This window comes from Dermacentor andersoni, chromosome 9, assembly GCF_023375885.2.
Source record: "Dermacentor andersoni chromosome 9, qqDerAnde1_hic_scaffold, whole genome shotgun sequence".
In the NCBI taxonomy this organism is placed as follows: domain Eukaryota; kingdom Metazoa; phylum Arthropoda; class Arachnida; order Ixodida; family Ixodidae; genus Dermacentor; species Dermacentor andersoni.
Window position 1 is genome coordinate 84,784,520 of NC_092822.1, and position 6,261 is coordinate 84,790,780.

The window sequence follows — 6,261 nt, forward strand, 5'->3', positions numbered from 1 at the left end:
AATCGGATTATGCGGCACGCCGTAATGGCGGACTCCGGAATAATTTTGACACCGTGACGCTCTTTAACGCGTCTCAAGGTCTAAGTGCACGTGCGGTTCTATTTCAACCCCGTCGAAATGCGGCTGCCGCGGTCGGAATCGCATCCGCGACCTACCGCGGCGGGCGCAGAAGTGTTGGTTTTACGGTCAACCGCTTCCGTAGTATTGCCTGGACCGTGCGGTGCGCTCTAATTAAGGCGGCTCTGTTTCTGCACGCCCTGTGTATTTTGTCCGCTTGACATATTTGCATGGTGTTTATTTTTCAGAAACAGCACCAACGTACTGTTCCGTACCTTTAACTTAAGCTTATTCAGTTTCCCTGCAATTGCCGTCGTATGGTAGTAGGGTTTGCTTGCCTTCTCTATAGGGCGCCTCGATGTGCGGGCGCGCATCGAGGCACCCTAGCCTTCTCAAGTCGACACCCCCCCCCCCCTCCCTCATTTGTATGGGACCTGCCTCCTCTCCTCCCTACATGTTCTCTCTACGTCCCCTCTGGACTCACACGTTAGTAGAAAGGGTAGCACTGCAGTTTCTGCAATGCATCTGAGGGGAGTCACGGATAATTTTAGCTGTCCAGAGGCTAATGTGGCAATGGCCAGGGAGCTGCAGAAGGCATTGTGCACATTCGAAGCGGCGGGGTGAAAACGAGTTTCTAGACTCGCCTTTTCTCTCTACTCTGTCATGTACAGACCGTTTCATCGGGCGAGGAGGATAGGGCGCGCGGAGGGCCTTTCCTCCTCTCTGGCTTGGGCGATCCGGCGCGGCGCTGCTCGAAAGTATTGCTGTCGCGTGCAGCGGAACGATTTTGAGATGTTTCAGATCTTACTTTGTGAAATTTACGCCATGTTCGTTCATATAAGGTCGTTAGGGAAGCCTTTCGGTGCATCGGTAACTACTGTAGGCAGAAATATGTCTTGGGGGCGCAAAAATGTGACGCGCATAATCAGCCGCGCTGTACGCGCATTATCAGTCGCGGCGCGTGTATGTGTTGTTTACTATTTTGCTTATATCGATTTTAATTAAACAAAAAAAACCGGCGTCTCTGTATTACCAGCATTAAATGATAAATCAGCTCACTCTCTGATCGATTGGCGTAGGGAGTAAAACATAAAACATAAGAGCACATGCTCGGGCACGGCCAACCTAAGGCAACCACGAAACATCTGAGCGGCAGGCGCTATCAAATATTTGTGATACACTGGCATCGTTCTCACGCATTTCAAGTCTAGTATGCTTGAAATTACCATATGTCTACGGTAGCCTTGCTGCATGAGGCCCATGGCGTTGCTTAACACAGCGATCACTGCGGTTGGTGAGCCAGCACGATACATATATAAGCTGTCTGCTTCGGCATCGCCTTTTTGGCTTGTATACAGCCATAATATATGAGAGGGTTCGCATAAAAAGAATGCGATGGCTATTTCTGAGCGCAAAATTTTCGTAATACGTGTGAGTGCGTCGTAGAGGACTGAACGAACACAACCGAAAACAAAATTCGGTTATCATCCTCTTTCTCGAAAAAGCAAGAGAAAACGGGCTAACGCCGCGCAACGTCAATAAATATATAACCGCTGATGCCGTATGCTTGGACCAGGCGCTATATAGAACAAAGATATCTAATCCAGCACCTACCACTGCTTAGAACGCTCGCGCAGTTCGTAAATGGTCGCTTTGCTGGACAAGCTTAATTCAGACTGTAAGGTATGCTGCTATTGCTAGCCAAAACTATTTTATTCATGGGTGGAAACCTCCCCCATCCAACCAATTAGTGACGCGATGTAACCTGCAGCGAACAGTTTGAATGCTTGTCAAAGAATAACAGCACAGCTCCTATCGCAGCAGAACGGTACCCACGCTGTTACGATCGTCGCGTATGTTTCATGGCTCCTAAGCCGCAGCTTAGAAATAGAGGACAATACTGCAATAAGGTCACATTAGTGATCGGAACATTCGGAAATACGCAATTGATCTCCGAGTCTGATTGTTGGCTCAAATATGCGCGCACACATCGCGCTGCGTGTTCCGTCCACCTCAACGCCAGCAGAAATTCCGGCCAAGACGCCTTAAACCACTTCAGCACGTCTCAAATAACCGCGTTTACCACGTAGAAGACGAACGTCATACTAAACAGACCACACGACCGCGAAAACAAACGCCAGAACCTACCGGAGAGCGTATACCTGCCATGCAAAAGACTGCTTTCACCCGAGCCAGTATGGCGCTGCTCACAGGCGGCGCCACTGCGTTCACAATATGGCGGCGCCTACGAAAAAACCGTCTTATACACGCTCTGAACCATCCCCTCCGACGCGGTGTGCTTGGCAGCAGCAGCAGCGGGAAAATCGAAGGAAGAGGCAAAAGAATGTTTCGCTTTAAATTAACAAGAGCTTGGTCGAGCAACCCTCCGCCCGGTCCCAAAGGGGACGCTTATAACATCCATCCATACGTCGCGGCCCACGCAAGATGCCGCGTTTCTGCCAGAAGGCCCATAACAAAGAACGTCAAGCGGAAAGTCAGAGAGGCTGAAATAATCGCATGGGTGGCGGCAATGGAAAAGAAACCTGCCTGAAAGCTTAAATTTAAAAACGAAATCGGGAGAGAAACAGTTTACGATAACTCAAAGGGAAGCTCATTACTTTTCGAAGCGAGATCGGGATGCCTTAGAGCACGCACCTATAAAGCGAGATATAAGAAGGAAGAAGAAGCATGTGCTTGCTGCGGTAAACCTATGGAAACGATGGAGCATGTTTTATTAGAATGTGAAGACGTCCATCCAGCGGTCGATTTAGGCACCACTGGCCTCCTTGCAGCACTTGAGTTCAGCGAGAGCAGTGGAAAAGTAAACATGTCCGCAATAGAGATTCGCAAGAGGCGATTGGAAGATTGGTGGAAGAAAAGTAGGGAAACGACAAAAAACGGAGACGTACAAAAGCAAACTTCGCAATAGGGGGTCAGAAAATTTGGTTGTAGAAGTTCGTAGGGCTTTTTTTTTTTTTTTTGTTTAACCTAGGTAGGCCATTAGGCAGTATAATAGCGAGAGCTTGATGGCTGAACCCACCGCCCTATTCAAAAAGGGATCCTCGTAACATCCATCCATCCAGTCCACCTTCCTGCATAGCATTCGCCGCCAGCGTTTCCCGGTAAACATTACGGTTACATACGCTCCAATTGCCGGGAAGCGTGAGAAGCAGTCAGGGATCTTTAAATGCTGTCGGCGTTCCTCTCTTAAAGCCGAAGCTTTATCGTCCTCCAAATTTTATCTTAGAGGTTGATTTTAAGGGTACTGACGGTGCAAACGTATACGAACGGAGCTTTTCTTTTTCTTTGTTGACGGGTTACGGAGCTCAGACATTTTATAAGCTTATGCACGAGAGCTATTCCTGGTGCTCGTTCACATTTAATTTCCTGATTGTGCTATCGTGAACAAGTGTATGAAGCTACGGAGCGCGTAGGCTGTGTGCTGTCAAATGTCGTGCTAAAAACGTAACACGCATTCTTGTTGTGCTACTGGGTGTCCATGCTATTGTTAGGCCCTGCAAATCCATTTTACGAGAACAAGCTGCTCATTACCAAATGTAAATGATTTTGACTATTGTGAGTAGGCTTTCTATCCTTCGCTGCCTCGGCAGAATGAAGTGGGGCACGAGTTTGTTGACTCATATTGACTTCAAAACTGCTCAACGATAAGGGGGAAGGTGCTAGCGTTGATGGAAACCATGTCTATGTGTCATTTTCGTTCTTGCATACCCTTTGTTTGCAGAGGAAGTACAGGTTACACTGTGATGGTTGCGCTTGAGAGCCAGCGGCACCAGTTTGTCATAAAGGTGTATAACCAGTTTCCCTGCATGCAGAAATGTCGGCGTCATGACGAAATTGCGGCAATGGTTCAAATGCTCAACTATTCATCATCGCTCATAGCACAGCACCTAATAAACAAGCCTTCAATACGGTAAAATCCATGATCTATCACCCAACAACATTTTTTAATGTCTCACTTCGAGTAACTCTATGGGCAAAGCGCGCACACCCAGGAACGAACGACCAAACTGCGAGGGCGAGCAACGAGGGAAAGCACTAGCAGCGAGGAGACCAGAAGGAGAGGCCGGGCGAGGAGGAACGTCGCTACCTTTAGTTTTCAAGAAGCCTAGTTTATCCGCCGCTCCCATAGTCTCTAGACTTTTGCACTAGACTGTACGTAGGCGCAATTGCTGATATACGTCCCCCCCCTCTCCCTCCGTCCTTGAGCGCGGCCCCTACGAAAAGGGCAAAGACATATTGCATGCACGGAGCTTGTCAGCTCAAAATGGTCATACCTGGTAAGGGCCTTTTACGAAATAGCGATCACATTTCCGACATTCACACGGCAGTCGACGACGTCACCAGGAGGGTAGATTGGGTGCATCTGGCGCTTTTCTTCAATTAACCCACACGCCTCTCCTGGTATGTCTCAATTCCCACGAATTATAAGCGCGCTGTTTCAATTTCCTCCGATGACGCCGAGAAAAGAAAACGCTTCACAGCGGTTTGCATGCGGAATTCCAATACCTGAACACTTCATGCACGTGGATGTTCAAGGCCATCACCGGCCGACCACATATTGCGTGCAATCATCACTCGAGGGAAGCGTAGTGAAAGATAACATACATCTTTATAAAAGTAAAGCACTAACAGCTTACAAGACAGCATCCTATAGAAGAGGTCCAGCAATCGTGCCTGGAGGCGCCGCTTCATCGCGTCTTCTGTTCTGACGGACCCTGCATCAGAGCGTGTAAGGACACAGAATGCTGCTGCTCGCTGCTCACCGGGACATCGTCCCTTCAGCGGAGGTTGTACGTCTCGGAGTTGAAGCTGCACTCGTCGTAGTGAACTTCCAGACGGCTCAGCTCGGACCTGAAGGGGCAGCCGAGCCGCGCGTGGACGCAGTACACCTGCAGGTGCCGCAGGTACTCAAGGCTGTAGTTGTGCACCACGACGTCGCGATCGCGGAATGGGAGCCCGTCGTGAGGACACACGCCTCCGCGGGGTAATCCGCTGAACGCGTCGTTCCTGGTCCTCAGCAGCTCAGCAAACAAATCCGAGCATCGGCACAAGCGGCACATTGCGTGGCCGCAGGGAAGCTGTAGGACCTTGGCAGGAACCTTGTCGCAGCGGGCGCAGACCAGAGAAATCGGTAGCGGCTCCACAAACGTGATGTCCCGCCTGTCTACGAAGGAACTGTCGAAACCGGCGAGGGTGTAGGTAGTCGGGCGGCTTTGCTGGGAAGCCTGGAAACGGAGCCCCGCAAGCCGCGCAGCGTTTCTTTCGTCATTTGAGTGCAACGAAAGAGTAGCGAAGGCGCCGCACACCCCCGACTCCGAAGTCGTCCGATCTTCCTCACTTGCGGTGACGACGCCTTCGCGGGGGCTGATGAACTTCGAGTTGGCCATGGTGAGGTCAAAGGGCGATCGACTAGCGCACGGGTGTCACACACTCCTTTCCGCCGACCTGCCGCTGGTTTTCTCCGTGATAGGCGATGGTGGCAGCGTCGTCGCGTGCAGCTCACGTGGTCGCTGCCTATTGCTCTGGTTGTCGCACCAATTCTAGCTTGCAAGGACCGTGCACAGTTCGTGTTGGAAAGGAGAAAGGGGTGGCGGAAATTCTGAAAAGCTAGATAAAGCACGGCTACAGATACGGGGCACGAAGTCAGGAGAGGGCCGAGGGGGAGAGCGACCGTCAAAACGCGGTCGCTGAATGGAGGGGATTGGGTTCCCAGAATTGCCACGGGGTTGGCTTGGCTGGTGAAAGCAAGGATGAAGCCAGAATAGGATGCAGGTGTGGCGGGAAACATGGTGCAGAAACTGCCGCGCTTCCCTTTCTACTAACTTGCGAGGCCAGAGGGGACGCGGTTGGAACTGTAGAGAAGAGAACAAACAATACGAGAAGAAAGGGAGGGAGGAGAAGGGGCAGTCCCCATATAAGAGGTGGGGTGATAACGTGAGAAGCCAAGGAAACCCTACTACTATACGACAGCGGCTGCGGGAAAACAGGTTAAGCTTGAGCTCCAAGGTACGGCACAGTACGTTGCTGCTATTTCTGAAAAGTAAACGCCATGCAAATATGTCTAGCAGGCAAATTACGCAGGGCGTTCAAAAACAAAGCCGCATTGCTTAAAGCGCACCGCAAGGACCAGGAGACCTACGGAAGCAGTCGACCGCTCAACACTTCTGCGCCCGTCGCGTTAGC